A 19,687-nucleotide genomic window follows, 5' to 3' on the forward strand; every position below is an offset into this window, starting at 1 on the left:
ATTTTTTTTTCCCTCTCTCCCTTCTTCCCTCCCTCCCTCCCTCCCTCTCTCTCTTCTACGTGGAGATGCTCAGTGTTTCCCATTCAGCTTCAAGCACAAGGTCTCCCACCTATACAGGCATTGCACACACTGACCCACCTGCAAGTTGTTCTGTTTGGCCTGTCCAAATTCAGCCCCTTCCCCTTGGGAGTCTGGGCTTTAATCCTGGCAAGGGAGACTGGTGAACAAAGAGGGAGGGTGGTAGGAGCTGAGATGCTGCAAGGGAGAGACTGGGTGACGGAGCCTGCTGCTCCTGCTCACCCACCCATGAGCCTGGAGGTCCAGCCCCTGCTGCCCTGCAGGGATGCTTTCTTCCCACTGGGGCGTGGGGTTGCCATCTTTGTTACCCTTTGCTAAGGAGGGAGGGAGGAAAGAAAGGTATGAGTGACTGAGGAAAGTCCCCTGATGTGGGAAGGCACAAGACTTTATTCCTATGGGGCTAGTAAGGGATGTGGAATATGACCCAACCAGGGATTGCCCCACTGTGTGCTGAGGAGGGAGAATAGAACCCTGTAAGGAGAGGGCAGTGGGAATCTAGGCCCTCCCCAGCAAGGAACTGGAAAGTGATTGCCGAGGGAAAGAGGCTGCCCCTCAGTGTCTCCTCCTGAAGCGGGTTTCTTGGCCCTGGGAGGGTTTCTTCCTGACCAGGGACTATGGCTGACAGCTAACTCTTCTCCTGGCGGGTAAGTGCTGCTTTCGTCTCTTTTTTAAAGCCTCATGCCCATGACTTGTTACAGGAGAAGCCGTAACAATATCTCCCCTATCTCCCCAATGCCTAGAGAGGGCTTTGTGGTTTTAAGGAGGTGCTTGAAAACAGGAGCTGGGGGTTTCCCTAAGAGTGGGAAACAGACAACGTTGGTAGAAGACTGCTGTGTCTGCCACCTCCCGATTTCCACCAGCTTGGTCGGTGGCAGTGGAGCTGACTGCTCAGCTCTCAGCTGTACTCACCCTGGCAGTGGTGAGGAGAGCCCCCCAAATACATCTGGGCACACCTGAGGGTGGGGTGAGGGGCTAGACAGAGAGACTGCAATTTGGCTTTAAGGGCAAGGACAGGATTGCCGTTCTGCCCCGTGGGAAGTCTCGTGTGGGCTTTGGAGGCGCTGCTGGGACGAGGGCTCGCGATGGGGCCGGGATCCGGGGGCAGGGGTCAGGGGTGCGGGCTGGGGGCCGGCGGGGCAGGGGGGACTGTGGTGGAGGGCTGCCGCCGGGGCCGAGCGGGGCGGCGGACTGGCCGTCGCACGATACAGTAGGTGGCAGTGCCGCCCGGATTTTATGAATGGAAGAGGAGGAGGAGGAGGGAGGCAGATGGATGCAGGGAGGTGGTGATGGAGAAGCGCGGGGGGGGGGGGGGGGGGAATTTTCTGGCTGTGCTCCGGCCTCCACCTCCGTCCCCCTCGCCCCTGCGCCAGGCGCCCTCCCCCCGCCATTAGCATAGGCCTGCCCGGGTTTACATGTCGGGCTGCACGTTGCCGCGGCCGGATCCAGCAGCCAGCAGCGCTGGCAGCCGCCCCGAGTCAGCTGCTTCCCCGCGAGGAGCGGCGGGAGCCGAGCGGGGCGGGCGGCGGGGAGGCGCCCGCGGGCACCGCTGTTAAGGTGTCCTCGAGGAGATGGATCCCGGCCCGCCGCCCCGGGGTCCCCCGCCGCCCCCCGAGCTGCGCCCGCCTCAGCCTGTAGGTTTTACGCCGGGCTGCCACCGTGACTTTGGTCCCCGCAGTGCCCCAGTGGTGCTCTCCACGCGCCCCTCGGAATGTTTCCGGCAGTCCCAGGGCCGGGGTGCTGGGGGCAGGCTGGGCTTTGGGGGGTACAGCCGCCTCGTGCTGTCAACAAACTCCCTTCTCCCTGCTGCCCATTTCTGTGCCCGGCCTCGCAGGGCAGTGCCGGAGCATCCTCTTCTGCAGCTTCTTTGTGCCCTGGGGGATGCTCACAGCGCCCCGTCCTTGCTTTCCAATGACCTGCCACTTGCATCAGAGGTGCCCTTTGGTGGGGAGAGCCGGGGGAAGAAGCTGAGTAACTCTGCCATTTTCTGGCAGAGAAGGTGGGAGCAAGGTCTGCTTGGTGCCTTGAGATAAGGAGAGGAAAAGCCCCCCTTTTTTTTTCTTTTTTTTTTCTTTTGTTTTGTTTTGTTTTGTTTTGTTTTGTTTTGTTTTGTTTCTGGGGCCTCTGAGGCTCACCTGGGACTGCATGTGTTGGTCATTTCCAGATGGATCCGGGATTTCCCACTGTAGGAACCAGGACAATAGCATCTCTGGCACAGCTGTGGGACGGATGACTGAGCAGCTAAAGTGACTGTGCACAGTCCCAAAGCCTTCCTTCTTCCTTCCCACCCTGAGCAGGTGTGGGTCATGCCTGCACTGCAGCACAGAACAGCCCTTGCTGTTCCCAGGAGGCAGTGGGCTGGGGGGATTGCTGCTTTCCTATCCACTGCCCATTCTGCCACATGGGGAATAAAATTTCCCCTGGAGGTAACTTTGTCTGCCTGCATTGGTGAAGTGTCTTTCTGGGGAGCATTGGATATTCAGAGATACTCAGGGAGAGCTTTGGAGGAGACCCCCAGGCATGGTGCTTCTCCAGGAGTAAAAGTCTAACCTGGCTTTTCCAAATAGCACACTGACCCAGTTCCTGGTGGAGGTACCTACCCATATGCTACCCCCATGCCACTGTGCAGGAGCAGAGCTGTCCTGCAGTGTGGACCAGGGATCCCGCAGAAAGCCTCAGCACAGTGCTGGACTCCATGTTTCAGCAGTGCCCACATTATTTATGGGATAGACAAGGATGGTGCTGCAGCACTGATCCCCCCCAGCAAGGTCAGCTGCGTCCCAGGGGTGGTATTGTGCAGATCTGGTGTTGGCTTTGGAACTGTTTGGGCACCAGTTGAGGCCCACTGGTCCCACTTCAGCCTGGATGCTCCCACCTGCCTGACCTAAATCCCACAGTGGTTTCAGCAGGACACAGGGTTTTTCATCACCCCTTGCCTGAACCAGTTAGGTAGGATTGCTGTGTGCTGGGAGGTGGTTACTGTGTGACACTCTAAAGGAGTCCATGCTTCAGTGGCATCCTGGATCCTGCAGGACCCTTCATCCAGAGGACAGGCAAGAGGAGGACTCTCCAGCCAGTGGAGTGAGGTGCCCCTGGGGCTGGGGGGAGATGCAGGGGGAGGACAGGAGAGCCTGCAGTGACATGGGTGCTTCTACCTCGTGGTTGGCAGGAGGTCCTGCCTGGTTTTGCACTTTGCGGCACCTCCAAGGCAGCACAGGCCTTGATGGAGCTCAAGCCCAGAGATGACTAAGGCACACCTTACTACCATCGATATTAGCCTGGCTTGAGCAAAGAAGAGCATCTAAACTCCAGAGCAGGCATGGAGCAGAGCCCAGCTGCTCGGCTGAGCCTGCAGTTTCTCACCTCCACCCTGTGACTAGCATTAGCTCTCGTTGCTTGGCTGCCAGGCACTCGAGTGGTCCCTTGCTTGGACATGCTGTCAGTCCAGGGATTTTTGTTTTCATTTTAAACCAGCTAAGTATTCAAAATCGGTTCCAGCTACCGCCACGGGGAAAGCAACTCCAAGATACATAAATCCCTGCCAAACCTGCCTGTGCTACCTCTGAGACAGCAGTGCCGCTGCCCTCTGGTGCTGCCAGGAGCGGGTGTGTGGCAGGTCTCTGACACACTCCGGCACCCACACAGTGTCCGGCTGAGCTCACGGGGAGAGCACCTCCCTGCAAACCTGCCAGCCAGTGCACAGGAGCTCACCCTGATACCACTGTGTTGAGGGGCTTCCAAAGGCATGCCCAGATCTCTGTCCTCAGCAAGCGGTCGGGAAGAAGTCGGTCATGCCTGCCTACAGCCCAGGTTCAGGGGAGCAGGATGGGACAGCCCACCTGCTGGTGTGCATGCCACTATCCTGTGGCCAGGTCTCTATGGATAAGAGAGACTCAGTTCACATCCATACATGGGGCAGTATGAGAAATCACCATGTAGGACAGTCACACTCAGGCTATTTGCTGCATGCCTGGCACTTTGTCTTGCTGTTTTTCCCCCATGTGGTTTGAGGGACCTGGAGCTGGTTGGCCTGCCGGGCACACCACACAGCATGTCCCTTTTCCAGGGTGAGCTAGTCTGGCTCTCCCAGTCCCATTTTGGGAAGCAGGGATCAGGGGAGTACGCCCTGCCTGGCACGTAGGCCATCCTTGGGTGATGACTGAGTGTTTGGCCGTCTGATGCAATGAACTTATTAGGAATTTGCTGCCACCACAGCTGGATTCACCTGGCTTGTACACTGCAGCCGGGTGATTCTCACTCCGTGTGACAGTCCTCCAGCCTTGTCAGGCACCAGGAATAGCAGTGAGGGGATCACATGGCCACTCTGGCTGTCCTCCCCTGCACTGTGCCAGCCTCCTGGAAGCCACACATGCAAGTGTCATGAGGTGGCTTCAATGGCCATGGAGGAACGTGCTCCTCCTTTCCAGCCCTGCAGACAGGCAGGTGACACGTCTCCTGATGTGCCGGCAGCACATATGCCTGGGGTGCAGCCCTGGCATCAGGGAATGGTGCCTGTGGCACCCCTCCTTTCTGGGATTTAGCCAAGATAGCCAAGGGCACTGTGTGACCCAACGCCTTTGGAAATGTCTCCTTGGTGGTTTGCCTGCCAGGCAAAGAGCTGAGCAGGGCAGACCTGTGCTCCTTGCAGCAGGGGAGCATCCTGCTGCCTTTTTAGGCATGGCACTCCACTTGTGCTGGCCCCATAGTGGATGCCTAGCAGTTGTGAGGTGGGAGCACAACATACAAGGATTGCACTTCCTGAGTAACACACAATACAGAGAATCCTTTGATGCCAATGAATAATTTGGATACCTACCAAGGTGGCACAGGTTGCATACTGGGCCTTCAGTGCTTATGCTAACTCAGGGCATGCCAGCATCACTGGGTTTTCCCACAGGGAACCTCTGGAAAGAGCTCACTCCCAGCACGTACCAAGGGCTGGCATCTGTGAGTGGACACGCTGAGAACCACCGTCGTGACTGTGAAGGTGGGGGGTCCTGGGGAGGACATGCTGGGCATGAGCAGAAATCAGCCACAGCTGCTGGAAGAGCCTTGGAGAGGAAAAGTGTTCAGCCCACAGAAAATGAATTAGTGTTGATGTTCACTGAACATTTGTTTAGATTAAGCAATATGGCTCAGAGTTGCTCAGCTGTGGTGAGCCAGTCACCACAGCACTTACTGGATGTCTTTCGGTGTTGCTGTTCATGGCAATGACCAAGTGACTGGGTAGTGGTGGGGAGGGCTGGCCCCATTCTCGTGAACCTCCTCCTCCACACCACACCTTCTCTCCCTGGTTTCTCCTCAGCCAGAGAGCTGAGCCAATGGTGGTTTTCCTTCCCAGAAGTGAATGCTCTGGGTGATGCCCTCTCCCAAAAGGCATTTGCAGCATTTGCAAGGAGGCTGCAGTGATGGCATCTGGTGCAAGGACCTGCTGAACTTTCCTGTGGATACTGGAGATCAGGAGGTGACAGGCAGCCTTGCCCCAGCTCTGTCTGGGCTAGTGATGCTGGGGTCCCTCAGTCATCAGGGCATCAACTCTTCCACATGCAGAGTTTAGAAAAAGCTGTGGCTGGGGAGCATGGGCTGCTCTCCGCTGGCACCAATGCCTTGTAGCTGCTTGTGTGTGTGGCTCTGCCAGCTGGTGATAGGCATGCACAAAATACCTCAGAGGAATGGAATAAAACATATTTATTTCCTAGAAATCTATATAAATTGGAACCATCTCCCAGCAAGAAGTGCTGAGTTTGGTTTCCCGATGTAAGGTGGCAGCTACAATGAAGGAAAAAAAAAAACAAGGCTGGACCACCCACTGTCTGAGGAGAGAGTGCCCTGGGCCCCCAGGGTGTTTGGAGGGGGAACCATCCAGGCCCTGGGGTCTCTGCAGGTGGGACGCTTGCTGCCTGCAAATGCAGGGAAGCCTTCCTGCAATCCTCCCCAAACCCAAGAGAGCCACCTTAAGAGCTCTCCCTCCATAGGACCAAACGGGATCCGCCAGGCGTTTCATATACCATATTCTATAGCCAAGGAGACCTTAACAAAGAGCCATACGCTCTCACGTTTCGCTTCAGGCTTCTCCCTGCTGCAGCTGGAGCTGAGTTTTTTAAAATCTTTGTGTCATTATTTCTTTCCTCTTTTGATTCAGCCATCGAGGGACAAGGAGATGCCAAATGAAAAGAATGGGCATTTAAACAGAACTAGATTGAAGAGGCAGTGTGTGTGCTGAACAACAAGTCTTTTTACATTTCATATGATCTTATACATGGGCTCCATTCAGTATATTTCCCCTCTGTTTCATTTGAATGTACAGAATTAGCCATTCACATCCTCTGGAATTACGGCTCTTTAACATTTCCATTCTGAGCTGCCTCCATATTTTGGGGGTTGGGACTGTTATTAGCTCAGCTGGGGAAGCTCAGGCTGAGGTCAGAGTCAGTCTTGCAGGCTGGAAATGAGCTTTTTCTTTTTTTGGAAAGTTCAAGATTTGATGCTTGATGCCTCTGGTCAGAAAAATATATGAGCATACACAAATATGTATATGTGCTGGAGCATGCATGGATCTGGTTTTGGTGGAGGGGGGTCTTTTTCATATTAATCCCAGTGAAGTTATTTCTTTAGATAGAAAAGCAATCCTCAGTTTTTGGATGTGTGATGTGCTTTGTGATTGCCTGAAGTCGTACGCGTGGCCGTGTCCTTGTGCGTGGCTGCTGCCTCATTGTCTTTTTAAAAGACAAATATCGAAAACAAATATTTACTGTGCTATTTACTAAAGCTCCCTGGATACTGGTACAAATTTAGAAGAGTTGGCCCAGAAAACTCAGTTGAATTGAGCTTAGAGTCACAAGAGAAAAACCATGAGGGATGTGTGCGTGCAGTCAGTCCCGCTGAAAAGCTCAGAAGCTGGCACCACTGCCTCGAGCAAAGATGGGACTATGCAGTGGCATTGGTGTATCCTGCAGCTTCACTGCCTTCCCTTAGAGTGCTGCAGCATACCTGTTCTGTTACTTCTTGCATATATCACCACAAGAAAGAAGGCTGGCTTTGGAATGTTTCTCTTGTGAATCTGGCTTTTTTCTAGCTTTACATGTCTGCTGGCACTCCTAAGTCAGTGTCCTCTTTGGGGTTGTCCCCCCTTTCCCCAGCATCTGCAAGCAGGAGGGTTTCTTGCCAGACAGCTGGGATGTGAATGTCATAACAACCTGCAGAGACAAGAGAGCAGGACCCACCATGTCTCTGCTGGCTGCTTTGCAATGCCTGAGTGCTGCAGAGAGGTGCTTTCCTTGGAGGACCTCCAGGGTGTGGACCAAGTGGTCCACAGGAACCAACATCCCAGAAAGAAGTCTCTACCTTCTCTGCCACTCTTTCTTTGCTATATTTTTAACCTTTTCTATCTGTGTCTTCTGCATCAACATCTCCTCAGGCCAATTAATCTGATTGTTGTGGAAATGAGGACAAGGTGGCAAACAACAAACATGGGCCTCCAACAGGGCAAATAAACCCAGCAAGGTCGAGTGTGGCTCAGAAGGCAGCAAGGTTCCTATTTTCCCCCTTACCCTCAGGGTTTAGCTTGCCTTACAGAAAGGAGCTTGCCTTATAGAAAGGAGCTTGCCTCAAGGGCAGGAGCACAGACCTGGGGGCTGGCACATCACGCTCTGCAGGTGATCGTGGCCAGCTGACTTTGCTTTATTACATAGCATCTGCTAGAGAGGGCTTACCTGACTCAGGCACAAATCCCAAGTCCCCAGTCGACCACCCCTGAACCAGTCAGACAAAACCAGGCTGCAGGCTTTCCCAGAGATTCCTTCAATCACAGCCCCCTGCCTTAATTTAACCAGGTTATTTATACCTTTTCCTGTGTGTGTTTAATTATAGTAAAACCTGGCAATACTGCTGTGCTTAACGGTCTGTTGGCATTTCCATTATGAGCCCAGACTGGAAGGGATTATATAGCCTGAGTGTTTGAACTGAGCCTCAGACAGAGACTTGGCATAGATTTGCAGCCCAAATCCAAAGATTTTCAATTGGCTAATGGCAGTTTTGAAAAGGAAACATTTTTCACATGCTTAGGCCCTTCCGTTTGCTTAAGCTGCCTTCCTCTGTTTTAAACTCAGCAAGCAAGGAGTTGTAATTCAGCCTGTTACGGCAGTGACTCACGTTTGTTGCACAGTGATGCCATAACCAGCCAGGGCAAGGCCTTCTGCCTTAAGAGAAATTATGCACAGAAAGATGACTGGGGAAAGGCAGCTCTTTCACTGGAGTCACACCATCTGTACATCCAAACTGCAGCTGCCATGGCCAGCACGTGTTGTCTGACCACATCCCAGGCTCTGACTGAGATGTCCTGGGCTTCATGAGCAGCCAGAAGCACTTACAGAGCATCAGTTGTTTCATCCTCAAGTAGAAAAATGAACCAGGATAGCTTGATCAAGTCCTAAAGATGCTTTTTCTTCCCATCATCTATATGAGAAGCCTGGGGTAATTGGCTCAGGCAGCGGCATACACACCGGGTATAGTCTGGTGGGACCAGTCACACTTGGAGGGAGTCTAGAGTAGCTCCCATGATGGGATGTGGTCCATACATCTGTCTCCACAAGATTTTTCTCTAACAGCATGGAAGGCAGAGCAAGAGCAGGGGAAAAGGTATGTCTTTTTTTAATGCACGGGAGTCTTTTGCTCAGAAGAACCAAGTAATTTGCCCATGGTCTCACAGAAGGTCAAAGGGAAGTCTTCCCTGGGAGCAAACCTAGATCTGCACTGCACACTCATGCCTCTGCAGTGGGCCTTTCCCCATCTGAATGCATTGAGTAAGCAAGTTGATAAAACAAGCAAGAGAATATCATGTGCTGGGAAGAGTTGTAAGTTAAGTTGGCCAGGCACCAGCAAAGAAGACTAGCTAGTGAATTGAAGAGGAGCTTATAGCAATGACTCTGTGTTGCAAACAGCTTTTATCCCCAAAAAGTTTGCTTTTGACATCAGTGGAAGATGCTCTGAGCCTGTGTCCCCTGGAGAACAGGTCTTTGGAGACATTGCTGTCTCCAATCTTTTGCCTTCTGGAGCCTGAATGGAAGGAGGTGAATACGAAAACTTATACTCAGCCGAAGGAGAAGCATCAAGCCCCAAAGCTGCTGCATTTGCAGCCTGGCCCTGGAGGAATGCTATGCAAGGTGCCCTGGCTGCTGCTCCCCTGGAGTTGGGGCCACACTTTGTTCCTCATCTCAGGGATACTGGAGCTGGGTGAGCTCACCCAGGCTGCACCGGGCAGCTGCACATACTGACCTGGGAAGGGCTGGTGGGCACTAGGCAGAGGAGACATCTCTGTTCCCACCAGGACTGTCACCATGGGAACTTTAGGGATGGAGGCCATTTACGGCTGGTTGTAAACCCTGACTCTGACAGCAAAGCCTTTCTTCGCCTTTTTCTCTGGACTTGGCCCTGGCTTCTTAGAGAAAGCAGGCTCACATTCTACCTCCGGCTGGCTCTGCACACACATCCCCTGGCACTGAGCGCTGGCCCGCTGCGTGGGAGCTGCTCAAGCTCAGGGAAGTGTCCTGGCTCTCTCTCCCACAGAAAGTGGAGCAGACGCCTGAGGTTGCTGAACACTACAGGTCTGATATCTCTGCAGACACCTGTGGATGCAGGGGGAGAGAAATAGTGGGTTCGCTTTTCTTCTGTGGTGCCATTACCCCTTGGAGGAGCTCTCAGATCATTTGTGAAGCAAAGGATCTCTTCTAAGGTCTAGCTCCCTTCATCAGGCTCCCAGCTTTGAGGCTGGAAAGGCTCATCTTTTGCCTTGGCCAAAGCTGAAAATGCTGCAGACAGAGGAAGAGCTGGCAGGAACCAGCCTGTGGAGGAGAAGTTGAGGGCAGAAGGACTTCAGCAGTCAGATCTCATCTGGTCCTTATTCCAATGCCAAATGCTTCTGTGAAGACACTTGTGCCGTACAGTATCTGAGGTCCACCCCAGTTTGGATGCCTGCCTGGCCTTCCTCTAGAGAGAGAGAGGTTAAAACACAAAGCTGATCAAGAATTGCTCCTTCTCCAGCTGATCAACTCCTGTCAAAAAAAAAGTCACACACACAACTTCTTGATGCTGCTCCGTCTCCTGGGAGCTGCAGTCCAGGTAGCTCATGACCCTCTTGTCCTGTTGCAGGGCCAACACCCTAGTTGGACCTCTGATCTCACCATGAGCCACAATGCCCTGCTAACAAAATGTGGTGGCGTGACCATGGTGCTGAATGGGAGCCTCCATGGCTGGGGGGCAGTCTGGCAGGGCAGGGCAGAGCCTGGTAGGGCAGGACTTGGGGACCAGGAGGCAGCCCCGGTTCTTCAGGGTGAAGGCCTGGGGAAGGGAGAGTGTTTGGCCAGACTGCCTGGCTTTCAGGAGTTCAGGTTTGTGTTAAAACCAGTTATAAGTTCTTCTCCCTGCAGAATCCAGAACCTGGTGTTACAACAGGATAAAAGATTCAATACTTCAGTATTACAATTTGGACTCAATGATCCCTGTGGGTCCCTTTCAACTCAGGATATTCTAATAGGAAGAGAAAGTTCCAAGAGATATCCTCCAGCCACTCTGCAGAGGAAGCCTTTCAGTGGAGAGCTGCCCACTGATGCTCCCTTTCTCAATGGCCCTCGCATGCACAAACACTATCCATCTCAGTTTTCCTCACACCTTGAGGTCCAACTCTGCCTGTTGTGCTTGCCAGGACCTGTGACTCCACCTGCATAGGAAGACATCTCCTGGCAAAGTGGTGCACTTGGAATAACATGGACCACTGCTTTCTCCATTCTTCTTATGCTTCACGTGCCCTGAGTTCCGTGGCAGATGAGCCACTGGCTGGTACCCTGGCTGGAAGATGGATGAGCCACCCCCATGCTCCTGACACAGCCTGAATGCAGACTTTCTGCTTTCACCTAGGTTTGAGACCAGGAAGAGGAGATGTATTTCCTGAGAAAAAGTGACAGGGTTTGTCCTGGTCTTCCTGTTGGATTCTGGGAGAAAAATCGAAAGGCTTGGCTGCTTTGTGAGGGTAAGCGTGTTTGTTTTTTTTTTTTCCCCTTTGTATATTGTTTTGGCATTTTTTTTTATTTTTAAGACAGTGATAGGAAAATTTTCTGCCTTAAGAGAAAAAGAAAGCAAAAGCAGAGACTGGTAGTGTTGACCGCTTGTCCATGGACAACAGTGGTCCCAAGAAGGGCTAATGTCCACATGGAGACTGTTTGCAGTGGTGCCTAGAGCTAATGAAGTATGACTTCGAAGGGGGCTCCCAATGCTAGTGCAAAACAAGTCTCACAAGTTTCAAATGTTTGCCTGGATAGTCTCCAGACCTTCTACCCTCCTTTGGGCTACAGCTGAGGTTGGAGACCTTGGAGCTGCAAAGACTTCAGTGCGGCTGCTTCCAAGCAAAACCAGAGCATCACAATGAAAATAAATAAACAAATGGTGCTATTCTGAGCTTCAGACACATTGGAGGGTTTCATTTGCACCACACCAAGCAGGATGAGTCCCTCTCTGTTTGGAACCAGTGTCTTGATTTACAGTTTATTACTTTTTGATGAATTCCCTCCTCTGTCTTCTGAGCGTGGAGCCTGCACACCATTAGGACACTCTCAGCTCACACTTAAAGGGCTCTGCTGATTTCCACTAGCGTGGTGCAGGACTGATTCACCCCCTATCAGGATGAGCATTCACAGTATATTTCCATGACATGCAGCTACTTCTCCATGCCTCATGTTAAAGAAACCTCTTCGCAGACGTGGTCTTGTCCTGACACCTCCAAAGTCACCTCTTAACACTCCCTGCACACGTTTTGGCTGTCACCTCTGCCTGCAATGCCGGTCCAAGACCTCTTGGTTTAGCCGGGGCACTTGCCTCATTTATTGCTGGTAATACTCAGCAGCTGGTGGCCCCCCTCCTCCCGCCCAACTCCTCATTTCTTCTGGTTTCTGGGATGCTCCAGCTTTCTCCAGGGCTGCAGCCTTGCAGGATTTTCTGCATCATTGTGCTGCACTCTCAGCTGGTTGCAGTTCTTCATGCAGAGTCCTCATGGAGATTCACCTTTCTTTCCCCTCCTGGATCCAGTCCAGTCAAATTCTCATCCCAAATCCTCCCTCCTCCCAGCAGTTCCTGTGTTTATGTCTCTTGGTCTGGTCAGCCCCTTTCCCCACCTGCCTGTACATGCATTGCTCACTCTGCCTGAACCAGGATGGGAAGTGTGAGGGGGCGGGAGCTGCCTAATCTCAGGGATAGACTGGACTTGTGATTTGGATCCACAGCTTCGCTTATCTGGAAATCCTGCTCAGTCCCTGGCTGGAGCGCATCCTGAAAGGGGAAAAGTTTCAGGGAATTCAGGCGGTAAGCACTATAAGACTGCCTTAAGGGAGCACATGTGAAATGGAATATTTCAAAGACTTGGCTAAGTTTGGCGGCAGCAAAGGGCACATCTGGACTAAACCAAAGGCCTTCCCTGCTTCTCCTTTTGCCAAACTTCAAGTCCACATGCCAAAGACATGCAGCTTCAAGAGCTCTTTAAAGCAAAGGTCATCAGATTTCTCTGTAACAAAAACAAGAGAAACCAAAGCATTTCCCCTTACAATGTTCTTGGAAGTAGATTAATCATTTTGGCTGAAAATATATATTTTATATTTACTTAGATACTTCAGCATTAGGCAGCTAACCAGCAAGATCAAGTTCAACCCAAACAGTTTTAGCACAGCTGAGTTAAAACCAGCTGAATAACGACACTTGGCATGGGAAGAGTGACCTCAGGCTCACAGTGCTGGGCAGGAGCAGACTTACCTGCAATGCCTTGTGCCTCTGCTTTCATAGAGCTGCTGGAGTGGAGGTCATGTTTGGTCAGGGTGAAGGAAACTAAAACTTCCAACCTTTTTTGCCTTTACTTTCTTTCTCCCTCAAGCCAAAGTAGCAGTGCCCAATCTTTAACCTGCAAGTGGTACCCAGGCTCCAAACTCGGTTTGGAGATGGAGCTCAGGGTGGACAGGGTATGGTTGCTTATGTACAGGAGAGTTGGTCAGCTTATACCAGTGCTTTTCAGCTACCTCAAGCTTACACCTCATGAGAGCTATGAATGGTGGTGTATGCTGCAACATACCCTGCATCAGCAGGAGGCTTTGTGGTCCTCACAGCAGGGCAAGAAGAAGGGAGAGGGGAGCCAGGCATCACAGACCAGTGTGCTGGGAAGTGTGGCTGTGCAAGAGGAAATGGCAGAAAATGAGGGCTGCAGGGGCAGGCGGGACTGGACAAAGCTGTACCATTGCTCAGGGCTATACAGTATCCTCTCCCATTTTTCTGCAGTGCAATGCAATGGTGCTTCACTAGCCACCCTCCTGGTGCTCTGTGGCATGTCTGTGTTCTGCCAAGCTGGGGAATCAGCATCCGAAACAGAACTGATGCTGCCAGGGTCTGGGAGGAACTTGTACTGCAAGGAGACCAGCACTGGGATGTATAGCTGTGCCATAGCAAATGGCATAGGGCTGCATTGCAGCAGTGGAGTTGTTGCAGAGGATGGAAGAAGCTTGAAGTCCCTGCTTAGCACCAGCCACTGCAACACCATGCACTGAGAGGTGGGTATGGATGTTGCATCAGTGCAGGATCTTTTTCCCTCCTTCCTCTCCTGCCCCACCGCTGTGCCCTGGCATGGACCACTGCTGCCACAGACAAGGAAGCTGACCCTGCCATGGTGGTGCTGCTGTGGGTGTAGGCAGGGCTGGGAAGCAGTACTGCCCTTTGCAAAGGTGCTCCATGTCCTCAGAGGTGCTGGTTTTGCTCTGCTGACAGTTTCCTGTGAGCGTTCTATTTCCTCTCTGGGAGACTAAATAGCCTCTAAGCAAGGAGAATCTGGCAGCCATCCCAGGCCCTGCTGTGCCGCTGGGGTGTTTAGGGAGGGGAGAGCATACCCTGAGAACAGGGGCTCATGGTGTAGCTGCAGTTTTCACAACAGCCTCCTTGCTCTCCACCTCTGCCATGGGAAGGGCTCTCCACATCTTGTTGGTACTCAGCTAGGAGCAAACTGTACTTTCCATTCTGCCTCTCTGCTGGGTCTGTGGCACCAAACAGTGTCTCCCATTTAAGTACTTCTTGACACTGGTGATATAGACACTTTTGACAAAGGAAGAAGGAAGGAGGGACATGTCAGGACCTGGATAAGGAAATAAATATTTAGACTCAGACCCACAGAAGATAATGTGATGCTTTACATCTGTCACCAAGATGTGTTAAGCAGCCTCTGAGGTCAGGAGAGTTTGCCCATCCTGTGCTCAGGTGGCTTGTGGGTGCTCAGCATAGCTCCAGCATTGTGGTATCTCCTGCCAGCCTCAGTCATCTACTGATGTTCCTTGGTCTGAAGCTGATGGAGGCCAGGGATGTGAGTCACTGGCCTCTGCTGGACTTCTTCCATGTGCTCCATTTGGTGCTGCTTTGTGTGTGTGAGAGTGTGCTCCCCTCTCCCAGCTGTGCGTGTCTGCCTGCCAGCGCGCTGCTGATTGAATTTGCAGCTGTGCTGGTTTTCTCCTCTCTTCTAGCTTTGAGAGTCTCGTTCATGGGTTAGGGGGAAAGAAGGAGGAGGAGGGAAAATGAAAAATAAATTAATAAAGTAACAGAGGGAGAGATGCCTAGTAGAAGTGGGTGTTTTCCCCCCAGGCAGCATAGTGTGTCATCATCCCCACTGTGCCTTCACTATTAGCAAGGAGAAAATGCCACCTCCCCTTCTGCCTCCTAGAAGACGAATTGGGGTCCCCGTTGGAAGGTTGGAAGTCCCCCCACTTTGCTGGGGGACTGCTAGCTCCTTTGGGCACCACGTTCATTCCCAGGAAAAACCAAGCCACTATCTCATGGCTTTGCACCTTGTTCTGCTGGGGCTGCTTCCAAGCTCTCCACAAGGTGAGGGGTCACCCATCCTGCAGGAGGTAGATGGACTGGACCTTCCTCAATAGGCACCATCAGCTCTTCATCACATTGTACAGCCCATATAGTACAGAGGTGGTGAATACAGAGCTGGACAGCCCCTGCAGCGGGAGCTGGCTGGCAGCTGCAGAGCAGGACAACACAGCCTCATGACCCTGTGGCTGACAGCCTTCTTCATTGCAGAAGCTGCACAAGAAGTCTCCAGCTGTGACACTTTGCAGGGGAACCATCAGACATCCCAGTGGGGAGAGCACCACATGTCAGGAGGAGTTTGGAGGTAAGTTCTGCTCTTTGCAAATGATCAGGGTGGGCCTTGGGGTGGATTGGGCCCAAGATCCTGATTCCTGTGGCATCCTACAGCATAATTGCCAGAGGGTCTTGTGAGTCAGGAGATGAACCAAGAGACATTCCTGAGAGCTCGAGAGGCATCCTCCTCTCTCTAGTGGAGTGCTGGAGACTTGGGTATGTCAGTCTGAAGCTTTCCTCTGCATATCACAGAAGGGTTTGACAAATGATCTGTACCCCAGTGTGCCCCACAAAAATCTGCAATTGGTGATGGCACCCATTGCATAGGGTCTTCCAAGGATGAGCAGGACTGTGGGAAAGGGGTCGACCAGCCAAAATGGTATGGGTTGTACTACACACTGTCTTGCTTCTCTATGTTTTATGGTTGATGGATATGACAAAGACCCCACAGCCATCAAAATATTGTCCCCTATCCTGAGCCTTTCCTTTAGCAGACAGTTTCTGAAAGGGTTAATTTGGATTCCCTGTTGCTTGGCCCTGTTAATCCTGTCTTTTCAAAGGGAAGAGCAATGGCCTAAAGCTTGATTGTGCTTTAGCTGGCATGGATGCAGATCTGTTGACTCCAAGGGTTCCTCATCTGTGCAAACGAGATTAGGCAAAGCCCCAGGGACACGGGTCAAATCAGGACAGAGTAGTGGCTTCCCAGAGAGGGGCTGGGAGGGCTGTAGCTTCCTCAGCAGCTGTGAACCCGCAGATACGATGGGGAAGGCACTCAAAGGGTCTGGGCTGGTGTTTAAGCAGCCTGGAGCAGACCCAGGCTGACTTTACAGTTTACAGCTGAGGTGTTTCCTGCAGGCAGCAGAAGGTATTTTCCCAGCTTTTCTGGCGGTCCCCACTCACAGCTGGAGAAACGCTTTGGATTTGAGTTTCCCAATGAGATATCATGCCCATGTGCTCTGTGGCAGACAGGTGCTTGGGCATGAGAGAAGTGTGGCCACAGCAAAGACCTCCTTGCTTTTCACTAAGGTGCCCAGGTCTGTGGGGGAAGGACATCTTGTGCTCTGGTCCCCAGGCTAAACCCTGCCCTCAACCTGACCTTGCTCATCTTATAGCCTATGGACTTTCCCTGGCTTGCCAAGCCCAGGTGTGATTGTGGCACACCTCTGATCAGGGACTTTGCCTCCTGATCCAAGTGCTGGTGCCATCCCTCAACCCAAGGCTCTCCCTGCCCTGGCAAGGCTGGCACAAGGAGTGACCCCTCCCTGGGTTTAGGGGCCGGCAAGGGTGGGTGGGCTTCAGTTGCTTGCAGCATGACTATCAGTGCCGTGGGGCAGGGTGAAGACCTTGTGGCACCAGGCCAGAAACAAGTTTGTGGGTAAAGAAGGGGTATCTGCTGTGTTGGGGAGGGTGAAAGTGAGGAAGGAGTGGTTGGAGAGAGGGGACCCCTATCTTCTGAGGTGCTCAGCATCTCACAAGATAAGCCCTCAAAATTTCAGGGGGGCTTAAGTTTCCCTCAGATTCTGCATCCTCTGCCATTGTCCACAAGCAGCAATCTGGGCATGCCTCAGATAGGGATCTTGGGCAGGAGCATCCTTCCTCATCTCCTGCCCCACAGCACAGATGGCTGCCACCTGGGACGAAGGACAGGGGCAGCAGCGCCCAAAGGTGGCTGGGCTGGGCAGCAGGCCTAGGGAGGGCGCAGCAGCAGGCAGCTGCCCTGGCAGGCTAGCAGCACCCTGGTGGGTGCAGAAGCCAGAGGGGCAGACACGGCAAGGGAGGCAGACATTGTAGCCTTCGTCCCACCCACCACACTGTTCGAAGAAAAGTAGAGGGTTGGGAAATTTGTCTTCACCTCCCCTGTCCCCCGTTCTGAGCGGTGAGAAAGCACACATGGTACCTCACGGGGAGGGGGTCACAGCTGGCACCCCAGCTCAAGCAGCAAGACAGGATGCTGCTGGGTGAGGAGCCGGTCTCCCGCAGCCCCCGGCGCTGGGAGGGCGAACAGGAGCGGGACCTCCGGGCAGCCACTGCAGCTCTGCCCCCGGGCTGCCTTCCCGTTCGGAACGGCGCTGAAGAGGAGCGGCGCAGCGCGAATCCCCGGGCAGCGCCTGACTCGGCGCTCCTCCGAGGCGCCCCTGCAGCACAGCCTCCACCGCCGGCGGGACCCCCGCCACCTGCAGCTCGCCCCGCCGCCCCCATCCCGCGTGGATGTGGGCGGCACCTTCCTCCCGCCTGCAGCTCCTCCGGCAGCCCCTCCTCCCCACCTGGGAAACAGGCTCCCTTCTCTTCCCGGCCGCTGTGCAGACACCCGGCTCTGCACGTAGCAAATGGTGGCGATTTCCTCCTTAGAGGCACCACATGGAAAGTATTGAGCCGTCTGTGGTTTGCTTTTGTGGTTTATTTTTTTCTCTCTCTTTTTTTCCTTCCTTCTCTCCTTTTCTTTTCTCTCTTCACCCCCCCCCCCCCTTCCCTTGCCTGACACGCTCTCTGTGTCCTATTGGATGCAGTGTTAGATCTCCCACACTTCTCTGATTGCTCATATACATCTGCTCCCAGTCACCCTGCACCGTGCTGAATGTCAGGAAATGACTGACTTGCACAGTGAGCACAGCTGGGCTGACCCCGCAGGGGCAGGGAGCAAGGGAGCAGGGGCAGTGGTAGGGGCACTGGGAAGCAGGGTGGAAGAAGGTTTTTGGAAGCCATGACATGGCCAAGATCTCCTGTGCTGCTGGTCTCCCAGAAAGAAGAGCTGTGAGGGTCCCCTGTGTCTCACCACTCCAGTCTGCATGGTGTCTTTGGGGTTAGTTTGCTAACAGAGGGGACACAGGGGTACTTATTCTTTCACTTTTCCAATGGATTATTATTTCCCAGTGACCAAGGAGAGTGAAACCACCAAGCAAACCCTGCAGAAGAGCCTTTTCCTCACCCTGCTCAGGACCTGGGGCCAGACACAAATACACTGTGTGTGCTGCTTGTGTGAGGTGCCCACCAGCCAGTGGGACTGGGATGGCCAAGGAAAACTTGTACTGACTGGGAGTGAGTCTTTTTAAATACCCAGTGCTTGGCATAGTCTGCCCTGACAAGGAAAGCAAAATGCCAGGGACCTAGAAAGGAGAGGTGCTCTGGGCCATGAACTGAGGGTGGCAACCAGCATCACTACTTGTACATAGTGCATTATAAAAACTTCTGCCATCATTGTTGTCTTGGGATAGAGTCATAGTTCCTACAGACTACAATCCTATGATTCTATAACTGGCCACAACACCAGGGAAGGGAGAACTGCAGCCCAGTGATGCTGCCCGTCAGCCAAAGCAAGGGCAGGCAACAGAGGTCAGGACTTGTGCGGGACAGCACTAGTGGCTATTTGTGTGTGGGATGACTTTTCTCTTGGAAAGGTTGGAAGCTGGGCAGGTATAGAACATATATAGGCACCTCAGAACTAACAGTGCCAATAGTTAGTCATCACAAGGACATGGTCCAGGCTCCATGCTGGGGGTAAATGACTCATTGAAGTCTGTGGGACTAGAGTTTTGTTGCTCTTGGCACTCAAGCCAGCTGGATTTAATGCTACGTTGGGTACATCCTTCGTGACTGGTAGAGTGTCCTTTGCAGCATGCTGTGCCATTTGCAAGGACAGCACATATGCTCTCTGGGACAAACACCCTATTAGCCCAAGAGCCCTTCCTCTCCATCCGTACCCTGTTGTGTGTTTGAGGGAGATGCCAATGGAGTCAAGAAATTTGCCATAAATTCTTACAGGGAATTTTTGCACTGGGCAGCTCACTGGCTTGTCTCAGTCGCTGCGCCTCGTCTCCACACCTAGTACTGCACACTGTCAGGGCTGCCCCTGTGAATGTTCTGAGTACACACACAGATGTCACTGGAGGGCAAGGGGCGCGTGGTGGGCAGGGTATTTTAGAACGTGTTCACAAGCTGAGTATCTAGGCTGCTATGTTCTGTTAAACAGCATGCTAAGGAGCTCCCCCATTTCTGTTGATCTGAGCTGGGCAGGTGGAGTGAATCCCTTCCTCTAGGTAATGCTGCTGATTCCTCCTGCAGGAACCCATAGTGTGTGAGAACCACAGCAGTGGTTCAGGAGAGGAGGTGGTGGCTCTTCTCTCCACCTGCCTGCTTGGTTTGTCCTCTGGACCATTTCCTTCCTCTAAGTAAGCATCCACCTGACTCACGTTTGAAACCCTTTCCTGCTGCTGCTCCCAGAGCTCACTGCACACTGCATACAGGAACTGCTGTATCTGTGCAGACCTTGCACCATGACATCCCTTGGAGCACGTTCCCTGTCCTCCCACCAGCTGCTTACCCTGAGTTGGTTACAAACTTTCTCTCTTCCTTACATCTAAGCCTGGTCTTTTGTCTCCCAAGATTTTAACACTGTTCAAGTTCTCCTTAAGATCCAAGCCCTCTTCTGCAAGCTGCAGTCCCAGCACGGCTG

At 52.8% G+C, this 19,687-nt stretch overlaps 2 long non-coding RNA genes across 2 annotated transcripts in view; both read left to right on the plus strand.

Annotated features, from left to right (window-relative positions):
- Positions 1-1,363: 1,363 nt before the first annotated feature.
- LOC135411207 (uncharacterized) lies at positions 1,364-2,505 on the plus strand. Its single transcript, XR_010429045.1, has 2 exons — positions 1,364-1,709; positions 2,240-2,505. It is a non-coding gene; the product is annotated as an uncharacterized LOC135411207 (long non-coding RNA).
- A 6,795-nt stretch (positions 2,506-9,300) lies between these two features.
- The window catches only part of LOC135411206 (uncharacterized), a 35,274-nt gene continuing 24,887 nt past the window's right edge, over positions 9,301-19,687 (plus strand). Inside the window, exons 1-2 of the long non-coding RNA XR_010429044.1 lie at positions 9,301-11,098; positions 15,175-15,268. This is a non-coding gene — a long non-coding RNA (uncharacterized LOC135411206). The remainder of the gene's footprint in view (positions 11,099-15,174; positions 15,269-19,687) is intronic.

The sequence above is a fragment of the Pseudopipra pipra genome, chromosome 3, assembly GCF_036250125.1.
Source record: "Pseudopipra pipra isolate bDixPip1 chromosome 3, bDixPip1.hap1, whole genome shotgun sequence".
NCBI lineage: Eukaryota > Metazoa > Chordata > Aves > Passeriformes > Pipridae > Pseudopipra > Pseudopipra pipra.